Here is a 23202-nt window from a genome sequence, read left to right on the forward strand (position 1 = left end):
TGGTGCTTTTTTTTCCTTTTGGTATTCTTGTTTAAAAATTATTTTTTAAATTATGGTCACACCGTATATATAAGTTTATATTCCGTCATTTCACCTAACAAAAAGCATATGCATTTACCCAAATTACTATAAATGCTTCATAAATACTTTTAATGGCTGTATAACAGCCTACCTGGCGCCTGTATCAGTGCCCTGCTATCAACCATTTAGATGTTTCCAATGTTTATTATTACAAATACTGCGGTAGTGAATACCTTTACCCTTTAAGTCATTTAGCCACGCTCTCCTCCGACTCTGCTTTATATATTGATAATATTTATCTCACAACATACGCCGCCATATGTAATCACTTACGTACTTATCATACCCTCATTGTTCATAATAAGATTCCCCAAACCACAGACCCACATCACCCTTCCTCGTACCCTCTACAGACCCTTACTTCTGAACACAGTAGGTAGTTATTATTTGTTGAAGTGTTTTCAAAAGCCAAGGAAAACCTTCATTCTTACCAAGCTAGATTTCAGTACCACCTCAATCACCCATGTAAAATGAATGTTTCAGTCAGCTATATTCCAACTCTTCATTTAGTCTGCACAGCTAAATGCTTAGAGGCAGTTTAGCACGGTTCCCCTTGATGATATAAATACTAGCCACTGCACTGAATTCATCCAACAACTAACAGTGCCAAGTCCCAAGGATCTAATGAGAATCAGACAAGTTCCTCTCATTAAAGAGCTTACAGTTGGTGGATCACTGAATACGGATCTTGCTTTCAGGAGACCCACAGTCTAGCAGGAAAGGTGACGTGAAACAAATCTCAACTCCTCCACTCCTAAGCTTTCAAATCACAAGTATACAGATGGGTACAAATACCGGCCCCAGAGCCAAACTCTGAAAACTTGGCCTGGGTGGGTGCCTTCATGTTCGTTAGTCTATGAATGAAGGTGTTTGCCGTACTTAAAACACGTTTTAAATAATTTTACAAACATTATTAACCCCATCATATCTGACAATGCAAAAGTACGGTACATGTTTAAAGTGCTAATAAAAAAAGAGACACAATTATGACAGACACAAAAGGAGAGCTAATAAAGATAGTTGAGAATGGTGAAAAATATTTTTCTTTTTTCCTTTTGCATATGGAATGAAGACTGGGGAGAAGCCTGGAGAGCAAAGGATGAATGAGGCGAGGGTGAGAAAAGCTAACCTATACCTATGATAAGCTAGCAATAACAATTAGCCAAACAGAAGAGAGATCTTCCGAAGTTTTTCCATCCTGAATACAACAGGATGATCAGAACCAAAGGTGGAAACTTGGTCCAAAGTTAGTTCAGGAGGCCAGGAAACTGTTCTAGAACAGAAAGGCTGAGCACAGCCAGGACTGAGCCCACTGAAGGCTCCTACAAATCAAGAGGTGACAAGTGACCTTGGACACCAAGGGCTACTAAAGAGGTCCCCAGGGCTCCAAAGAGACCATGAAGGAGCTACCTGTCTCAAGAGATTTTTAATGTAGACAAAGCTGCTCCACTTTAGAAAGAGATGCCACACAAAACATCCAGTAGCAAAGGCATGACTGGTTGCAAAGCTTCAAAGAACAAACTTAGACTCCTTGAACTGGATCAGGGAACTGCAAGCTTAGAGTCTTCTTAGTCACTTTGAACCTGTGAACAAATGAGCTTAAGAAGAGCCTCTCCGAAGCTCAGCTGTTTGAAGTAGAGAGCATCTGAAATTACAATGCAAAGGAAGAGAAATATACATGCACATGGTGGAGAAGGAAAGCAAGATGGACTCCTACGGGAGTGACCACCTCATTCAGGAACAGGCTGGGTTTTAGAGCTATAGGGTTCTATAGCTCTTTAGAGCTATAGGGTATTTCCTTTTGGAATACCAAAAGGAAAAAAAAGCACCAGGAAGAAAACACGCCAAAATATAAAGGTTAGCCAGGCTGGGTTTTAGAGCTATAGGGTATTTTGGTACGTAAGGGAGAGGTTGAACCATTTTTTTCGTGTGATCAAATAGCATGTTTAGATGTTTCAGCATCAATGTATTAATTTAGTTCTGCTAGAGCCTGGCACATGAGGATGGGGAGGGAGGGAGAGCTGGAGGGCAGCCAAGCAAGGAGGGAGGGCAGCCACAGGGCAGGGGAGCAGAGCCAAATTTCCTGCGGGCTGCAACAGAGTCAGAACTCAACCTTGTAGGCAGTGATGGAGTTGAGTTTTTAGCAAGTCAGTGAGATTTGTGTATCTGAAAGCTCATCTGGCCACATGCAGAAGATGGGTCTCAGGTGGGGAGACCAGTGAAGCGGCAACAGTCTAAATGAGAGATGTTAAATTAGGGTAGTGAACGATGGAGAAATAGAAAAGATTTCCTGAGCTATCCAGAAGGTACAATCACAACCAGATGAATTAGTCAAGGTGAGGTGGCACAGGAAGGTCAAGATTAGGAATAAAGTGGATGATGATGCCAAAAACCCAGGTAGGAAATCAAGGAAGAAGCCAGGAGGCACGCTGATCCAAAGGGATTGCTGTACGGTTCAGTGGAGAGGGGTCTGGAAGTCAGAGTACAGGGCATATAAACAAAAAACATTTTGGAAAATATTCCAGGCAGCTTATAGGCCCTCTGCTGCCCACACAGAACAATGGGTTAAGAAATCCTGGACCTGGGGGGGGGCAGGGAGGGAAGGTCTCAAGCAGCATTTCTCAACCAGCATGCTACTGGCCAAGTACAAGGGACAAGTCTTCACCACGAAGGATGCCGAGGACCCCTGGCTCAGCCCTCGCCCACTGACCACCAGAAATACCCACAACCTAGACTCTATGACAACCAATCTACTTCCAAATGGTACCTGTGTTCGAGAGCCTCTAGTCAAAAGGGAGAGGGGGCAGCAAAGAAGGCTTAGTCTGAAAGAGCAGAGAGGGAAGGAAAAGCAGATCTCACCCTCCAGCCAATAGGTCATCCCCATTTCCAAACACACCACTATGTGACGATTCTCCCACCTCCACCACTAGCACTTTATCTACTCCATCCCTTGCCTGAATTATTGCAATCATATCCTAACTGGTCTTCCTGCTTCAATTCTTTTTTTTTTCTTCCCTTTTTATTAAGTCACCATACCGTACATGACATCCCCAGGACTTATAATGTAAGTTTGTACCTTATGACCCCCTTCTCCCATTTTACTCCCCCACCTCTCCATCCCCACGCCTCATTTGTGCAATTTTTAAAGACTGCACATATAAGTGAGATCATACAGTATTTGTCTTACTCTAACTTATTTCACTTAGCATAATGTCCTCAAGGTCCATCCATGTTTGTGGCAAATGATGGGATTCCTTCTTTTTCCTGGCATAATAATATTCCACTGTGTATATATACTACATTTCCTTTATCCATTCATCCACTGATGAGCACTTAGGCTGTTTCCATGTTTTGGCTTCCTACTTCTATTCTTAATTTCCCTTGACAAGCCCTTTCCACATGACAGCAATGTGAACTTTTTCAATTTTACTAATTTTATTTAATAAGCACTTTTATAATACTTACAATCTGCCATGCTCTGTTCCTTACAAATATTAACTCATTGGAACCTCACAACACTGGGAGATAGGTATCATTCCTACTCCCATTTTACCGATGAGGCCCAGAGAAGTTACTGGACTACTGCAGGGTCACAGAGCCAGTAAGTGTAGAGCTGAGATCTTAACCCAGACAGCCAGCTCCAGAAGTCATACTCTTGCCGACTACTCCACGTTATTCTCCAATTCATTCATTCCTCTGTTCAAGACCCTTAACAGCCTTCTCACTCAAGAGTAAAAACCAAGATCCTTGTCACAGCCAATAAGGCCCTAGTGTAGGGGTCCCCATTACCTCTTTTACTTCATCTCCTGCAACTGGTCTGGCTGCTCTGACGTGCACACACCCGTATGCGCCTGCTCCAGGGCCTCTGCACTCACTGACCCCTCGACCTCGAGTATCTTCCTCCAGACAGCTACAGAGTTGGCTCCTTTGCTTCATTACCATCTCTACTCAAATGTGCTCTCCTCAGTGAGGACTTCCTGCCCATCCAATACCAAATCACACCTCCACTCCCACCCCCAGCATTCTCAATTCCTCCACCTTGCTATATATTTTTCCTCCAAAACATTTATCATTAGATAAAGAATGTAAAATTACTCATTCATTTATTATCTAACTCCCCGTAATAGAGTATGCTTTCCATGAGAACAGGAGTTCTATGTGTTTTGTGCTGTTACAGCCACATGCATGGAAGGGCATGCAGTTCATTTTGAATGAATGAATGAATGAACAAAGAAAGAGTGGTGACAAGGAAGTCAAGGAGAAATTTCAAGACAGAGGGAGGCACTTCCCTGGTGGCGCAAGGTTAAGAATCTGCCTGCCAATGCAGGAGACATGGGTTCGATCCCTGGTCCGGAAAGATCCCACATGTTGCAGAGCAACTAAGCCCGTGCACCACAACTACTGAGCTTGAGTCCTACAGCCTACGAGCCACAACTACTGAAGCCCGCACGCCCTAGAGCCTGCACGCTGCAACTACTGAGCCCTCACACTGCAACTACTGAAGCCTGCGGGCTCTAGGGCCCGCATGCTACAACTACTGAGTCCGCGTGCTGCAACTACTGAAGCCTGTGCACCTAGAGCCCGTGCTCTGCAACAAGAGAAACCACTGCAATGAGAAGCCCGTGCACCGTAACGAAGAGTAGCCCCAGCCAAAAAAAAAAAAAAAAAACACAAAAACAAAAGACAGAGGGAGATCACTCAACAACATGAACATGCTAAAAAAGCTTTGGTCATACTGGGGTGAGAAGCTTCCATTGATTCTGGCAATTAAGATATTGGTACCTGTGGCAAGACATGTTTCTAAGAAATGGTACCTTTGGAGAGCGAGTTGGCAGGTGATGTGGCAGAAGTATTAAGCATAGACGGCTCCTGTAAGAAGTTGGCTGAGAGAGGAGACAGCTAGAAGGAGCAGCAATGTCAAGAGAGACCTCAGCGTGTTCTTTCCACGCTGAGGGTCAGGAGCCAAGGGAAAGTGAGATTGAAATTCAATGAGAGGAAGCATTTCCAATGGAGAAAGGCCTTGGAGATAGACACCGCCAGACTGTGGGGAGTGGGGAGGGTCCTCCATGTCAACCAGCAAGCGTTCTACTCCCACCCTTGGATGATCTACACTGACAGTGCTTTCTCTAACTCAGGTGCTCCCAGCCCATCGGTCTGGACACACAAAGAGCCCTGAGGCCTGTTCAGACTCCCAGTTCAGACAGAGCTCACTGGAGCTGGGTGAGGGAAAGGTGCTAACTCCTCACTGAGACACTTCATATACATTCATTTCCATACAGAGACACACACAGACACCTCTTTTATTCCAAACTAGCCCTGAGTGACAAATTAGTAGCCCCATTTAAAGATCAGGAAACATGAGGCTGGGCTGGTAGCATAACTTCCCTAAGGCTACCCAGGTCTAGCCAGGCTTTTAACTGAAGTGCACTCTTTCAAATATGCACTGTATGTCCGTACTCAGTAGACTATAACAGGAGAAGAGACAGGTAATCAAGACTAGACAAATTACAATGGAGGGCACGAGCTAGGTTCAGAGATTATAGACCTATTCAAATATTTTAAGCAAAAATAAAAGTAAGAGCTTACTGGGGAATTCCCTGGCGGTCCAGTAGTTAGGACTTCCGCTCTCACTGCTGAGGGCCTGCCTGGGTTCAATCCCTGGTTGGGGAACTAAACTCCCACTTTGATTCTGTGAGCCTTATACTTGCTTTCTATTACTTGTGCATTTGCCTCACCCCTTTGACCATTTTTTTTTGGCCGTGCTGCGGGTCATGCGGGATCTTACTTCTCCGATAAGGGATCAACCTGCGCCCCTTGCATTGGAAGTGCGGAGTCTTAACCAGTGGACCACCAGGGAAGTCCATTTGACCATGTTTTAATCACCTTTGTATCTCCTTAGCTGCTCAGTAAATATTTGAATCAAAAAAAAAAAAGTAAGAACTTACTTTTCTGTCCAGTATCTACCCATTAGGAGAACCCTAATTTTTTCAGTGTATATACTTATATCTGGAAGAATAACTTAAAGTGATCTTCCAATAATAAAACTACTATAATTAAAGATAAACATGACTTAGCACTCAGAAGTCTATGACAGTTAACAAGAGTGACAAAATATATCACCCACATGAATAAAACCTGGTAGAAAATTATCATAATTCTCCTCTTGTTACAACCTGTATTTATATCTGATTTCTTATCAAAACAAAGAATAAAACATATACTGCTGAATAAGAAAATATCTTTCTCAATGCATAAAACTTGGACAGCACTGGAGTTAACTGTAATGAGATTTGTGATATATCTGAATGTGACAAAAAAAAATTGCCCAAAATAAGTCTTCTAAATCCTATAGCAAGGCTGTGAAATAAATAGGCAATAAATATGATTGGTGCTGAAAAGCTCCAGGAAACTTGTTCAAGGTCACCCAAAGTAGCCAGTAAGCATGTATACATGAGGGAAAGAATAACAAGGGCTCCCAACCAGAACTTTCTTCTCGGGCATATGGTGGCTAGTCCTGATGCAAATGTCCTGGGGGCGCAAAGACCTCCCACAAAGGCAAATCACATGATGTGCCCCTCTCCAGCCCCACTCCCAGTATTTTTATACAAGGAAAATCAGGTCTAAATAAGTACCAAGGTGAGGTAAAGGGTCTGGCTAGAGAGGACATCTCTACTTGTCATGCCTTCCCGACTAGAAAATAAAAGGTGGGGAAATGAGGAAACAACAGGGACAACTTCCTTGAGTGAAGCAAATGTATGAAAAGCTTAAGAGTCCTCTTCATGATGTTGACCAGGTGAACTACTCCTCTTTTGTGAGAGCACCTAGCCCAGAACCTGGCACATAATAGGGGGTTAAAAATGTTTTAATCCTCCCTGCTCTGCTCTCCCAACCCAAGGGCATCCAGCTTCTGGCTGGCAAAAACTCAGGGTCCAAACCACAAAGACGTGTAACATTTTGGGGAAACCTAGAGGTTGAGTGCAAAGAAATAAATCCTACAATCAACTCCCAAGTTCCCTGTACACTTGGTGATCCACCAGATACCAAACTAGAAAAGAATTGGAATTACTTCATTCTAGGGTGTGAGGGAAAGTTCTAAGAGGAAACTAGAGCCCTAAAGAACTAAAGTCAAAAGAAAATGTGGGTGATTATGTAAGAAGTAGAGGCCAGAAACATTAATAAAGACACAAGTACTTAAGAGTTATAGTACATCAAGCTAGTATTTTGTAAAGAGCAACCACATGACAAAAACACTCAAAGCTTTAAGCCTTCCTTGGCCTTGGAAAGTCATGAGGCTTTTTTGGCTAAAGCAAGGAATGCTTTAGTGAGAGGGAAAAAGAACTTCCAGACCTCTAGGTGGCTCCCATTTTTAAGCAACTACCTCTCTACCTTAACTAAATGGCCAAGCGACACTAGTTATTTATGCAAGTCACGGCAATAGCTGGACAGTACTAAACATCCTTAGAACTAAAACTCTCCTTTTTCTACTCCAGTTTGCCCTTTCTTCCTTTGAATTTGAGCACTGGTGCAATCCACAGCTGCTGACTAACATGTTATCATATGACATGTGCAAAATAATGTGACATGGTAAGTTTTTTTTTCTTTCAGTAATCCTGTGCTGATGAAAAAACCATAATTCCTTTAATGATGTACTTAGAAAAAGGATTATCTACAACAGAAAATCACAAGGGTAACACCAATTAAAAGGTGTCTCAATTTATTTATGAATTTTCCACAGAGCTCCAATGTGTTCACATTTTACCTGGTATCTGCAAAGGATGTTTCATGTTATACATAAAACCATCAAAGAAAGAGTGTAGGAGACAGCCAGTCTGGCTTTTGTGTTAGGAGAAGCAGATTTAACAGTGATAAAGAAGGCAATCAATATACAAATCACAAGTCGTATTACTATCTTATTCATTACAACCATAACTATTTATTGAGCATTTACTATATACATACCAGGCACTGGGTATAGACTGGTGAATAAACCAGGCATTATTTCTGCCCTCAGGGGCAAGAGAGAAACATTAAACAAATAATACATAATTATAAACTGTGGTAAATATTTAAAAGGAAAAGATAACTGCTATGAGGGAGACAAACAAGGGGTTCTAAGTGGCATGATGATACGGGTGGCCTTCTCAGGGAAGACTTTTATAGAGGATACCTGAACCAGCACCCAAAGATGAGAAATTACTCAAGGAGGTGGTCCTGAAATAGACCACCAGCAGGAGCCCTGAGGTGAGTCTGCTAGAGAGCTGGATCACGTGGCTGGCCAGAGATGAAAATGGGGGACGGGACCAAAAGACACAGGACCTTGTGGGAATGTTGAAGATTTTGTATTTTATCCCAAGAATAAGAACTCTGAAGACTTCAAACAGCAAGTGACTTCTTTTTTCTCCTTCTGGCTGCTGGTGGAAGAGGGACTGGAAGGGGGGTGCAGAGTGTGAGCCGGACGCCTCTGCAGTGGGAAAGAGGATGGTGGCTTGAACTAGGATGCGAGCATCGTGGAGACTGAAAATCAGGTTTGAAAGAAAATCAGGTTTGAAAGAGATTATGCCTGAAAAGTAGACAGGACTTTGTGACAAACTGGTTGGGTGGGGGATGACAGAACAGAACACGGAATGGAAGATAACTCCAGCCTTCTGGCCTGAGCCACTCATTAGATGGATGAGATGAAAAACTGAGGAGGAACAGTCTGAAAGGTTGAGTAATCATGAGCTCATTTTTCAAGAAGTCACAGATGCTGCCATTTACTGGCTAAGATGGGCCAGGCACCATGTTAGGTGTTCTACTTGTCACAGCACTGCTCTTAGTAATAATATCCCCATTTTGCAGAAAGCTTTGAAGTTTGAAATCTCTTTAGGGTTGGAGCAAGCTAGCAGGAGAGAAAACAGGTGATACATTATTTTTAAAATCCAATCCTCAGAGTTATGATGCACAATGTTTTCCTATCCCACTCCCATCTCCACTCCACTGCTACCCGCAAAGAGTTCTGCTATGTTTTGAACACCAGCAAGATATCTAGGACCTTAATGGTTTACAATAAATGAGCAAAGCCATTATGCCAGGAATCAACCATAATGGAAAGAGCAACAATATTCAACACTGAACAACATTTTTACTCTCAATACCTACATCAACATAAGACAGACCAATTAATGAGTAAGAAACTCTGAAACACTCATCATTTCTCAAAACGACCAAGACATTCAAGTCAAAAATTAATGCAAGCCACCCAGTACAGAGGCTACAAAAGCCAAGCACTGAGATTCACATTAAAAAATTGAAACCTTAATAAAAGTAAAATACTAGGCAAAAAGAAATGATACCACAACCTCACAGAATTTAAAATCTGCAATTCCTAAATATCTCAACCGAATGCCAAATTCAGGAAACATGCACACTAAAAACAATCTAAATATTCTCACTTCTTTTTAACTGCTTTTCCCTGCAGCATGCTGACACTTCAGCAAACTGAAATGCCTTTCCTCTCTGCACAGTCCCTCTCTGATTTCCTCCCTCTCTGAGCTCTCTGATGTCCCCCTCAGCTACTGAAGCCCCCAAATTAGGTCTTATCAATGAACCTAGAAAGAATTCAATGCATTACTGCCAACTGTGTATCGAGAGTACCGTCTTAAGACTCTTAAAAGGAGAGAAAATGAGGAAGGGGAGGATTTTTGAAAGGTTTTACCATCTACAGTACAAATTATATTTTTGTTGGGTCTGATCCTTCAAAAGTCCAATCATCAAATTATGTTCAGTCTTCTTTAAGTGGGGTATGGTCACATATAATATTTATAGTTTGGGATAGTTCCCCATGGGGATAAATAGAATTAAAAGTACAATTGATATGACAGCTAAAAGATAAAATCTCACACAAACCATCCTCCAAAACAATACTGCTCTGTCCTGCCTCCTGACTCCTGTGTGCACGCAGTACCTCTCCCTGCAGAGGGCTAGCTGGCATTCACTAGTGCCTCACCCAGGCAAAGGACGGGATGCTGAAAGTCCATTAAGAAAGCTTCCCATTTTTCTGTTCCTTCACAACATGACTGCCAACTCCTGGCAACCCAGAGATGAAAGACTTAAGAAAAATGAAAATTAAAAAAGTAAAAGACTGGGACTTCCCTGGTGGCACAGTGGTTAAGAATCTGCCTGCCAATGCAGAGGACTCAGGTTCGAGCCTTGGTTGGGTAAGATCCCACATGCCTCAGAGCAACTAAGCCCCTGAGCCACAACTACTGAGCCTGCACTCTAGAGCCCGCGAGCCACAACTACTGAGCCCACGTGCCACAACTACTGAAGCCTGTGCGCCCAGAGCTCAACAAGAGGAGCCACTGCAATGAGAAGCACCCGCACAGCAACGAAGAGTAGCCCCCCACTCACCACAACTAGAGAAAGCCCGCAGGCAGCAACGAAGACCCAACGCAGCCAAAAATAAATAAATAAAACAAATAAATCTAAAAATAAATAAATAAAAATAAAAGATTACCTGGGGCCTCCTACCAGAATGGGTGGTTAATCCCACCGACAGAAAATCGGAAATCTATCCATATTTAAAGGTGCTTCCTGCAGACAAAAGAGATCTAACGAAGAATTGCTGAGACACATTACACTGGAAAATCCATAAATGTTCGTCCCTCTGTGTCACCAGGCTGGAGGAATTTTTTTAACGCAATGCTTTGATGTATTGACAGGGTTAACCTGACGGGTTTAAGTCTGCTATGAAACGTGCCCTGCATCTATTTCCCGTCTAAATGCCTAAAGATCAGGGGCAATACTGACCCGCAATTATATGCAGCGCTTGCACTGCTCAAGATGCCGTTTGATGCTGAGAAAGTAGTGGTTCAGCAACCAGGCGGCTCTAGGATGCTGAAATAACAACGTAACGCTCGATTACGAGCCCAGGTACTCGGCGTGAAAGATCCTGTGCTACACGAGGACCCCACGTTCAAGGCTCACGTCCCTTCGGCTTCAATCTTACTAAGCTTTCCGCGACGTACCCTCTCAAAGTTTCTAGTTTGCTAAACGGAATTACTTTGAAAGTCCCCTCTTCTGGACTCCCCTCCCCAGACGGGTTGGCGGCAAGGGGAAATAGGCACGGAGGATGGTTAATCGTTCAAACAACATTTAAAAACCTGTAAACCAATCATCTTTTCAGAGGAAAAAAATAAGCGTTCACCAAGCAGTCGCTCGGCAAGCGAGCATCCGATTTCCATTTGGAGCGAAAAATATTAAAGAAGCCAGACATACATTTCCCTTTCCAACAAAAGTGGCCTCTAAACTCCCCGGCCAAGGACACTAGGAGGAAACAGAGGCTGGAAACAAGCTCGTACTCTCGGTCAAAGCGCGTGTGTGCAGCGAGGAGAACGCGCAAAGGGGAGACAGCGGGGAAAAGGTGAACTGGAGGAAGCTGGAGCCCGCGGCGGCGGCGGCGGCGGCGGCGGGGCGGGGGCAGATCGGATGAAGAAATACGAGGTGCAGAGAGAGGGGCGGGGAAGGGGGAGCCCGGAGGCTCCAGGAGGAGGAGGGAGGGCTCCCGGACGCTGCCCAGAGATCTCGGCCGCCTAGTAAAGTTAATACTTACTCAGTTTCGCAACTGCGCCGCCCCCGCAGGCCGCCCCGCGGGGCCGGCCGGGGCGCTGGGGACGCGGCGGCGCCCGGCGGCCGCCCAGCGCCGGTCCCTGGCCACGCAGCCCGGCGCGCCTCGCTCCCCGGCGCTCCTCCGGCCGCGCGCCCCGCACCGGCGGGAGGCCCCAGCTCCTCGGCGCGCCCTCTCCGCGCACCTCCTGGCCGGCGCTAGGTGAGCGCGGACGCCCCGGGCGGGGGTGCCTGGGTGTGCGAGCGCGCGGGCAGCCGCGGCACCGCCGCCGGGAGCCGCTCCCAGCGCTGCGCCGATGCCGCGGGCCGGCGGGCAGGCGAGGCTGGGCAAGGAGCGGGGCGCCGGGCGCGGTGCGGGACGCCGGGCGAGCGTAGGCGGCGGAGTCCGTGCCCGGCTCGCTCCCGCGGCCGGTGCCTCTGGGCGGGGGGCCGGGCTGGGGGCCGGGCCGGGCGGCTGGCGGCTCCGCCCCTTCGCCGGGCCGCCGGCTGAGCGCGCGAGAGCGGTGGCGCGGGGGCGCCCCCCTCGGCCGGGCGCTCGGGTTACAGCCGCCGCTCCCCTGCTCCCCCGCCCGCGCCTCGCCGGTTCGCCCGCGCCCGGAGACAGTGTAACGGAACTGGGACGCCAGCGCTGCATTGTGGGAGCTTTTAAAGCGGCGGGGAGCGCGGCGCGGCCGCTCGGGCTCTCGGTTCCCCGCCCCATACCCCCTGGCACGGCCCCCACGCCGCCCGGCCGGTCGCACACCCCCAGCCAGCCGAGGCCCGTGGACCCGAAAGCCAGAAATGGTGAGATGACCGGTGCCTCGCTGACTCTCACAGAGCAAAATCTTCCATAGCCCGGGGATGAGACTTGCAAAACTGCCCTCCACCGTCACCCCGGAAAGTAGGAGGCTTTTTCTGCGGACGCTTTAAAAAAAAAAAAAAAAAGGCCCTTCCATCCCCTCAGGACTGGGTTTGAATTGCTTTTCATCTGGAGTGGCAATGATTCAGCGACCCCCTTCTCAGCAGCAGGCAGTGACAGAGACAGGAGACGAAAAACACAGCGAATGAATCAGACGTGAGTAACCAAGTTTAGAATGAGCTGGGCTCAGATTCAGAAAACCGCTCCCCACTCCACCACATACACACACGCACACACACGCACGCACACGCATATGCACACGCATCTACCTTTAAATATAGCAAATTGTCAATGAAGGAAAGCAATGCTTTTATGTGGAAACGCAGATGTGTGTGTTGTTTTCACCATTCCACCTCTTTTTTACGGCATGCAAAATTACTCTAGCCACCAGACAGAATCCAGTTTTTGGGCCAGACTTGTGCTCACACAAGCCCACAACTCAGGAACAGCTATCAGTTTGTAGGGAAATGGGATGAGGATGAATAATGGATGAGGTGCAAGGAAGCATTCCAATTATAAAATGTCACTTTTGATTCTCCAGACACTCGGTTTTTGGGGGTTTTTTTGTTTTTTTTTGCTTTTTTGCTTTTTTAATCATCGAAACGGAAATATTACATTTGAAGCACAACTTGTTACCGCTCGTCTTACTCAGGGCTTGGTTTGTTTTGTTTGGAGTTTGGGTTTGTAGGCTTTTTGTTTCTTCCTCTTTTTATTTTGCCCTTTAGTTATTGCACAGCTCATTAGTTCCTCTACCTCAGAGGTGAACTGAGGAGAGGGATGGTAAGACTCAACTTAGGCTAATCAACATTTGGAGGATTTGGGGACAAGAAAAGTTCTCTATGATTCAAGTGTAAAGCCCGAGGGAACTTTTTAAGGGACTCTGTAGGGCATGGCTCCTCTTCCCTGAGGAGTTTTCCAGCCTTAATGTTAACATTTCCTAAGCTCTCATTCCCTTGTCAACCTTTAACTCCACTGAGTAACGTCAGTCACTGCCTAATTGCCAAATCTAATGGAAAAATTCAGTCCCCATCTTCTGGTGCCCTTTGTGGCATTTGCCAATGTTGACCCCTCCGTCTTTTTTAGGACCTTCCTCCCTTTTTTTGCTGTGATAGTCATCCTTCTTTTTTTTTTATTATTATTATTACTTTTTATTGGAGTATGGTTGCTTTACAACGTTGTGTTAGCCTCCACTGCACAACAAAATGAATCAGCCACAGTCATCCTTCTTTTATGGAGGTCTTGAAACAGGGATGAGTGATAACAGGAAGGAGTGTGGCTATTGTTAAACCAGGACTCAGGATCTTACCAAGTAGAAGAACCTTAATCTAGTTTCTGTTGGTCACCAGGAGGGTCCTGACCTCGACTTTGTCATGCATCCGGAGGTGAACAAGTTGACTGACTCATGACAGCTACCTTTCATGTCACCAGCATTTAAATCAAGATGAAATTTGCTATGATTAAATATCTGTGTCCACTATTGAGGGGAAGCACTTACTAGGATCCAGGTACCTGGTGAGGTATCCCCACCTCCAAATCAGAGTGTGCCTTACTGGTGGCTGCAGAAGTCAGTGAAGTTACCTCTGTCCAGCCCGGATAAACCCAGAAAAATCTCTTCCCTACCTCAGCCCCATGTGGTTAATGCATTCTTTCTTCAGCATATAGTATAATTTGTTTTGAGCTTTCTTAGCCATAATCACATCCCTGTTAAGCCTTCCTGAGATCACACCAAATGTCCTTGGCAGGATTTGTAAACGACCCTTACTTCTGCTTTCTGATTATATTCCCTGAAAGTAACCTAACTAGATGAGTGAGTATTCATGCACTTCAAGCCCTGTAACGTAATCAGATTTGATTTTCAAGAAAAGAATCTGAGAGGATGGATTCAGAAAAGAGGAGAATCCGGAGGGAGAGAGACATACATGGAGAGCAAAGAGAATGAACAAGCGGGGTCAGCACCTAGAGACATATTGAATGTATTATCAGTTTCCTACTGCTAACTATAAGCAAGTTACCACAAACTTAGTGGCTAATAACAATAAGAATGTGTTATCTAACAGTTTTAGAGATCAGAAATCCTAAAATCAAGGTGGGGGCTGTTTTCCTTCTGGAGGCTCTAGGGGAGAATCCATTTCCTTGCCTTTTCCAGCTTCTGCATCCCTTGGCTTGTGACCTCTTCTTCCATCTTCAAGGCCACAGCATAGCATCTTTAAATCTCTCGCTCTCTTTGTGACTTCTGCTTCATTGTTAGGAGGATGTCTCTTTCTCTAAGCTAGGCAAAGAAAATAGGAATTGATGTAGATACATCTCTAGCCATATATGTTATGAACTGAATTGAATTATTTGCAGGAAGAAAAGATGTTGTCTTCATTACTAGTGAAGTTGTCATTTGGATAACTTTTTTGACTGTGTCATTGCTGAAGTGGTGACTCATTAGTTCAACTAACCCTATAACCCTCTGGTGACCCATGTAACTGAAACCCAACGTGTTAACACAATAAGAAACCAAGTTCCCATCTGCTCTTCCTGGGGATAAATTCCTTTCTCTGGTAATCCCTGGCAACTTTTTCTTTTTTGTGTCAGTGGAATCATATTGCTAAGCTTGAGAAATATGTATCTGGACCAGCACTTCCCAAACAGGTCCACCAGGGAACACCACCTTGTAAGATGGGATGCTGGGAAGAACAGTTGTACCATGCTCAGATAAGGCCCATGGAACACAGTTGTGACTACAGTTTAGGCCAGAAGAAGCTTGTTAGTGGGTCAGATCCGTTAAGGGCCACGTGTCGGGAAATCCGTTCATGAGGAAGTCCAAGGGAGAAACAAATTTTGTCAGAAACAAGTAGGTATGTGTGCTGGAAGGAGTAAATTATGGACTTCTGAGTATAACTTACACATTTCTTTATTGGCTACTCCCACCTATCTTCCCTTCTCTTTTGCTGCTTCTGTCCGCACTCTGTGTTTCACCCAGACTACTTACAGCTTACTAACCTCAAATGGTGGTTCAGGACCACTCCTCAGTTCTCTTACCATGTGACCCTGAAATTGCTTGTTTACCAGTGGAGCCCTGGCTATCCTCCTCCAACTTCGCCCCACCCCCACCCCCACCCCCTTCTTAAAGCCAGGGGCTCTGTTGTATTTATTGCTATATCCCCCATGCCTGACACAGGGCCTGGCTCAGACTGGGAACTCAATTAATATTAGTTGAAATAACAATTAAATGAATGAATGATAGTATAAATGCAGTAAACTCATGTCACCTACTCATCTGTTATACTTGCCTGGGATCTTCCTCCTTCTAACCTATAACGAGCTGAGAGTTCCATTTTCGTCATTAATTTATAAACATAATAAATATGGTATTGTGCTGGTTCTGGGCTTACAAGAATTAATATGACAAAATTAATATTAATATGACCTCACAGGCCATCTGAGGAAACAGATGCTAAAAGAGAAAATTAGGTAGATAATGCTAGTTACCTATCCCATTCCCTTTCTCCACTCCTTTCTTAGTAATAGAAACCTGATTTTGTGCCCAGTGAGAAGTTTTCTTTCACAATCTTCCTTGCAAATAGGGGTTACTAAGTATTGACCATGTGGATATGGGCCTTTCAGGAAAACTCATTTGTGTGTCCTCATTTATGAGCAGGGCTGACTCAAGCACTATTTTTGCCTGAAACACAGATGTAATAGCTGGAGTTACAGCAACAATCTTGTGATATCAAGGCTACCTTGAAGCCTGAAGTCATGTACTAAAATTTGTACAAATGGGATCATTTAAAGTTATTCAGCCTATCTTACCAAGCCTGCATTTAGTCACTGTTACTGACAAGTTTGGAAGGAAAAAAAAAATCATCTCTCCTCTTCTCTTCAGTATACGTGTGTAGAAAGCAATTAAATGTGGTTTTCTTCACCATTCCTAGTGAAGATCTTGTACACATACTGAAATACTGCGAAGATCTATAAATATTGTGATTTATTTGACCCACATAAAGGGCCTTTTTAGAAACAACCAACAGTTCTCAGATCTGTAGGAATTTTTAATTTAATGATAATTTCTTGTTAAAAAAATAATAAAATGTTTAGAGACCAAGTCATAAATAACTCCTTAAAGGACCCTCCAGTAATTTGATGGAGCAGGAGGGTGATGAAAATTTTATTTTGTTAAATAGAGAAGTACAGTATAGAAAGAAAATAAAGCATAAGCTATAAATGGAAACTATAACAGGTTATACCAAAAGGAATAAATACAAATATATTCAGAAATAAGATTTAAAATATGATTGACTTCTTATTTAGGCAGACGTATTTTGAGAGGATAATCCTATGAAAATGAAAGTCTTGGTTTGTTTTTTTTTTTTAAACTTTTGGGTTTATTTATTTAATTAATTAATTTATTTATGGCTGTGTTGGGTCTTCGTTTCTGTGAGAGGGCTTTCTCCAGTTGTGGCAAGTGGGGGCCACTCTTCATCGCAGTGCGCAGGCCTCTCACTATCGCGGCCTCTCTTGTTGTGGAGCACAGGCTCCAGACGCGCAGGCTCAGTAGTTGTGGCTCAAGGGCCCAGTTGCTCCGCGGCATGTGGGATCCTCCCAGACCAGGGCTCGAACCCGTGTCCCCTGCATTGGCAGGCAGATTCTCAACCACTGCGCCACCAGGGAAGGCCAAAGTCTTGGTTTTTTAATTGTAGGCTAGAAGAATGGATTTAGTCAGCTGAGATTAACTATGGGGGACTCCACAAGAGCCTATACTAGGATCCGAATACTGGGGAAAAACAGTGAATGTGGTGCCTGATGTTAAGAAGTTGCATCTTTGTAAATACGTGCAGTAAAACCTGGACTGTCTGGCATTCTTTCCACCTGAATGCCACTCACCAATCTCCCTACACTTCTCCAATGCTATAATTGAGGTTTATAATGATGTCCCCAATATGACTCCTGAATCATAGCAGAAAGATTAAATTATCTTCTGCTTTGCCTTTATGTGTTTAATTATATCTTTATTAATTGCCAACTGGAAATTTGATCTGTTTATAACACTGCTGGATTAACCAGAGCCTCATTATCAGGGACCCAATCATTCACGGTAACAGAGTTCATAGTTCTTGAAGGGAAAACAACCCAACAACTGATTTAAAATGTGAGATTTATATGATCATAGTAAGAATAATTATTATAAAATAATTTAGAATCATCCAGCCACATTTGAAAGAATTATAACAAATGTATTGATTAATAATAAATGCTACACATCTAATTCTTTTAATAAGTATAATAACTCATATTCTGTAGAAAGAGAAAAATTACCTTAGAGTATGAATAAATAAATCTTCATTTAGGCGTAGGCCCAGGAATATTATAAATTGAGTTGTGTTGTATGTCCAAATTTGCCTTAGGGTCCTGTCAAGCTGCTCCTCTTCTCAGCCTTGGTTTCCTCAGAGATATATTGCTCTGGTGACAATAAAGGACCTCTAATAAACATGAAATGAGCATGTATCTTAGATCAGGTTCTCTGGAAGCAGAGCCTGAGACAGGCATTCTTGTGCAAGTGACTTATTGAGGGTGTGCCTCAGGAGAAGGGGAACGAGGGAGGTAGCATAGGGTAAGGGGGATAAAAGCAAAGACAAGACAAGGCCTCAGCTGGAGACCAGCTTTAGCATGATCTTGTGGGGAACTCTAGAGCAGGAATTTGTCCCTTGGGGCAAAGAGACTGGCCTTTTGCACTCCTATTATCAGTCACTCATTGGCTGTAGGTTGGTGGTAACCCCTAAGGCAAGGCACCTCCCATTCCCCCCATGGGCAAAGGTGGTTCTCTGAGAAAGAGGCAGCTGCATTTAGCAGCCAACACAGCAGCTAGGGATGCACATACTGGCCCAAGGAAGGGATCTGAGAAGGGTACCGACCGTACCCATGACACATCATATATGGATAGGTTAGAGCTCCACACCCAACCCTTAAGGATCCTGTAACAACCGAAGCATACTACTAAAAGTACTGCGGAGACCAAGCACCACGTGTGGCCTTGTCTCTAAAGGAAAGTATGCTCAGAACACAACTAGGAATGTGAGGAGCCCATCTCTTCTTCCAGCACAGGCTTGGGAACTCCCTCTCTCCTCACCTACCTTTCGTGCCAAGCAGTGGCAGCTGGTGGTGGCTTCAGGGACTGAGGCGAAGTGCCCAGTAAGGAAGGAACTAAGGATGTTAGGGAAATTTAGGATAGATCCAGACAGGCTGGGATGGGACAAGGGGACCTTTGGGTTAAGGCTTATGACTGAGGCCACTTGCTAACCTCCCCCTTTGTCCTCTTCCACTGGCCCTAGAAATGTACTTGCTTGCTTATCTTTCCTCTGTCAGTCTCTCAGCTGCCCACTAGGGTTTCTATTTCCCCTGGTCGCTGGAGCTGTGTTTGTCTGTCTTCAAACAGCTTTTCTGCCACTCTTTTTTTTTTTTAATTATAGTTGATTTACAATTTTGTGTTAGTTTCAGGTGTACAGCAAAGTGATTCAATTTTATATATATATATAAAATTATTTTTTTCTTTCTCAGATTCTTTTTTCCACCACTCTTAATATAACAAACATTCAACTTCAGCTTTGCAACACCTTCTAACAGTTTGACGGCTAAGTATGATGGTGGGTGTGGGGAAAGGGAATAGAGTGAAAATCCTTCCCATGCTATTCCCCTTCCTAAATGTAGCCCCATGAGCCAGGTGTAGCGTGGGTGCCACGGGTGGGTCTTTGGGAAATACAGAGGCCATGCTGTTGATTCACCTGCATTTCAGGGGGGCACCCAAAGGCTGTCCTGGGAGGTGCTGGGTGAAGGCTCTGGGGTACAGTGTGGGAGTGAAGGGGGCAGAGAGCCCCAGAGGAGGTACACGTGTGGGCAGGTGGTACAGGAAGAGGGACAAGGCTGTGCATGGTGTTCCTCTAGCAAACTTGGGCACTTTCCTTCTCTCTCTCCCCTGGTCCTTCAGCCCCAGACCTTCCGCTGAAGACACCAGTTTAGACTAATGGAAGATACACTGACAACTGAGAATAGGTGAGTGTGAAGCAAGAGTGCAAAATACTGGCTATTACAGGCTCTGAAGGAAGGGAGGAAAATCATAATTTTTTTTTTTTCTAATCTGGGAAAGGAAGAGATGTTCCCTTTACCCTAAGGCTGGGGTAGAAATAAATGACTCCCCAGAACTACTGACATTGAGATTACAAATAATACCACTTTGGCTGGAATCAGAACATTTTCTAATACTGTACTCAAATAAGTAAGGGGTCCGGGTGGCCTCAGCAGTACAGCCCACATGGGTGCCGTGTGACACGGTGGAAGGCAGGATGGGCTGGTTAAGACATTAATGGTGTCATCGTCTTATGCCTGACATCTTCCAGGAGAGACCCTTCCCTTCCTGCTGCTGCCCTTCAGCCTATGTAGGGATTCCAGTCTTCCTGACCTGTATGGGAGGTAAGGCAACCCATTTAAGTCAAAGAACTTTAAAAGAACTCTAAGGCTCTTTTCTCAGAAAGATTGGGAAGATACCAAGACAGATTTTGGTTCAAGTCCTGACTGTGCTTCTTACTACTTGAGACCTTAGTTTCCTTATCTGCAAAAAATAAGGGGTAGAAGAGAAGAGGATGATATTAGTAGCATGTAAAGACTTACTGTGATTAACTGGAGTAATGTGTGTAAAGCGTTCAGCACAGTGCCTGGTACATAAGTGTTGTTGTTGCCATTATTATTACTATTATTATCATCATCATCTACAGGCTTGTAGGTGAGAATATACTTTAAACAAAGCCAGTAATTATAATATTCCGATTCAGTATACTCTGTGCCAAACATTGTTCTAAATACCTCTCATATAATAACTTTTTAAATACAACAACCCTATCGGGTATACTGTTATACCCATTTTATAGACTAGGAAGCCAAAACAGAGAGAGATTAAGTAATTTACTCAAGAGTCCATCATTAGATAGCGGCAGAGCTGGGATCCAAACCCAGGAAGTCTGACTTCAAAATCCGTACTCTTTAACCACTGTAATTAGAGTGAGGCAAGACTCAAAAAGGGCTGAGAGAATGAAGCATAGAACTGGCAAAGGTTCAGGTGCAAAGATTAGAATGGAATTGCAAATTGAGGTCTGGGTTAGGCGGGTTCCTTCCACCTGGTGCCCAGAGCGTGCTGAGGGTGAGGGCTGGGGAGTGAAGATCAGGCAGCCCCAGCAGCGTCACAGCTTCCTCGTCATGGACTGCTCACCCAGCAAAATAAGTTAACCTACTATTTGAGAATTATTGATGTTTCCAAGTCAGTTTACAAGCAAATTGGGCACATAACCCACAGGTGAACTATGGCTAAGACAACAGTGTGCATTCTCAAGGACATTCCTGGTCTTATGTGTCTTTTACCAGGTAAGGGACCATCCTAGGAAATAGCCCAGTGAGTGCTAGTTCTTCTGCTTAATAAGCTTTTTCACCCTGGGTGAGTCCCTTTGCCTTCCTGGGCCTTTCTAAGGTGGAAGCGTGGTCTGACAGAGGTCTTTCCTCTTCCACTGTTCCCTGTGTACCCTCCGTGTGTTTATTCCAAGAGGGCCGGACATCCAGGTGGGGCTGCATTGTTCTTACAGCAAGGACTTCTAGAATTACCTTATATGTCACATCTAGCTCTAATATTTTGAATGTATGAATCATAAATTGAAATAATTGGTGTCACTGAAAGAGAAGAGACATGGCAGAATAGGCTTGTTCCAGCTTCTAATAATGACCCAAACAGCAGTTCAAAAATCCAACTAAAGGGCTTCCCTGGTGGCGCAGTGGTTGAGAGTCTGCCTGCCAATGCAGGGGACACGGGTTCGAGCCCTGGTCCGGGAAGATCCCACATGCCGCGGAGCAAATAGGCCCGTGAGCCACAACGACTGAGCCTGCGCGTCTGGAGCCTGTGTTCCGCAACAAGAGAGGCCGCGATAGTGAGAGGCCCGCGCACCACGATGAAGAGTGGCCCCCACTTGCCGCAACTAGAGAAAGCCCTCGCACAGAAACGAAGACCCAACACAGCCAAAAATAAATTAAAAAAAAAAAAATCCAACTAAAAAATCCAGGAAAAAAAAAATTGAGTTAGGCTTAATTTGTACCACGAACATAATATTCAGTGAATATGATTCTGTTATTTATTTTTTACCTTATTCTGTGACTTCACTCGTAGCATTCAATTTATATATTGATTTCTAAGCATTGGTTTCCAAAAAAGTCATTATCCTGTGAGCAGTATGGGCCACTAGAGCTTTATAACAAATAAACAGACGAAGAGTGGATGCCCTTTGAAGAAATAGCCTCGTGTTACGTGTTGCCCTCAAAACTGGGATGTCCACATACTAATAGGGGTCATGACAGCATGTCAAACTGCAGAAAAAAACTGCATAATACTTCAGTGATTCTAGACAGAAGTAGATAATCAATTCAGCCCCGGGTAGCTTCAGAGAGTAAGTCAGAAGAAGGAAATCTTTTTATTCTCCTCAGGGCAGAGATGTTTTTCTGGTTCTGTGTTTTAATTTTAGCACCTGCTGTTCCCTAGCGAAGTGTTGGTTAAAACAAAAACCACTGTTTATTAGAACCAAGTGTCAGAACTTAATCAAAGATGAGTAGCATGTCAGTTTCCCTACTCCTGTAATAAAAGAATAATTGTGATTGTACTCTGGGGGTCCATGTAGGTAAGGGGTCTAGTTCTGTCTGGCCATTTCATGTAGAAGCAAATAAGGGGATAAAAAAGAGTTATTAAAAACAAAAGCAAAACAAGCAAGACAAAATGAAATATGGGAGCTAAAATTCCAGTCCTTGGCAATCAACCCCCAGGCCTGGGTGTTATGCAGAAAAAGGAAACCGTTGGAGACCCCATGGCAGTGTCAGTCAAGGCAGGTGATTTTAATTTCTGTTTTTCTTAAGAGGCTGGAGTTGGAAAAGGGAAGAAGTGGTGATTTGGGGGAAGAACTACTTTGCACATAACAAATAGTTTACTGTGAGCACTCAAGGACATCCTTAGGGTATATTTTAGAGATAGTGAAAAATTCACATGAATGATTAAAATTCAAATTTCTAAAATTGAGAGGAAAAAATTCTTATTTATTAATTAGAATTATTTAATAATTCTAATTTCTTAATGTCGGCAGAAGGTAACACAGGCAGAAGAGAAGATGCGTTGGGAGGTTACATGGCTTTAAAGGAGGGCTGACGGGCTGCCGTACAGGACTCTGATCCTCCTAGGGCGAGCGCAGCATGTTGGCGCGCCCTCCTCTCCTTTCAGACCTCCTCTCCAGCAGCCAGTTCAGTAGTTACCGTGCATGTAAGAGGTGCTTGAGTGAGTCTTTTTGTTAGATAAATGAAAAGCAAATTAATGCACTTTTCAGAGCTCCCTTCAGAGACCCGAGCCTCAGTGAGGACAATTATCAAAAGGATAGACTCTCTGAGAATGAAATATATTGAAGTCTTCTGATGCTGGTTGTCAGTTTCTAACCCTTCTTCATCCTCCTGGCTACTGTCACCCACCCCAGAGGACAGAGCCCTGTAGATGGCTCCGGGTAAACTGTGAAGTGAGTGGATTAGCATCTAGGGTGGGGCCGGTGGGGCTGACTTTGGGCAGTTTA

General features: G+C 44.3%; 2 protein-coding genes across 7 annotated transcripts in view; one reads left to right on the forward strand and one right to left on the reverse strand.

Moving 5' to 3' along the window:
* RASSF8 (Ras association domain family member 8) overlaps positions 1 to 11812 on the reverse strand; it is a 126628-nt gene extending 114816 nt beyond the window's left edge. The window contains exon 1 of the mRNA XM_082419837.1: positions 11672 to 11812. The gene's annotated coding sequence lies outside the window, so the exon portion shown is untranslated. The remainder of the gene's footprint in view (positions 1 to 11671) is intronic.
* A 638-nt stretch (positions 11813 to 12450) lies between these two features.
* LMNTD1 (lamin tail domain containing 1) overlaps positions 12451 to 23202 on the forward strand; it is a 437115-nt gene continuing 426363 nt past the window's right edge. For 4 of the 6 annotated variants that reach the window (XM_082419811.1, XM_082419809.1, XM_082419813.1 and 1 more), the window contains exon 1: positions 12451 to 12739. The gene's annotated coding sequence lies outside the window, so the exon portion shown is untranslated. Of the gene's footprint in view, positions 12740 to 19959; positions 20033 to 23202 lie in introns of all 6 variants that reach the window. The other 2 variants (XM_082419810.1, XM_082419814.1) reach the window with 1 other exon arrangement.

This window comes from Balaenoptera physalus (genome assembly GCF_965194825.1).
Source record: "Balaenoptera physalus genome assembly, chromosome: 13".
NCBI classification, from domain to species: domain Eukaryota; kingdom Metazoa; phylum Chordata; class Mammalia; order Artiodactyla; family Balaenopteridae; genus Balaenoptera; species Balaenoptera physalus.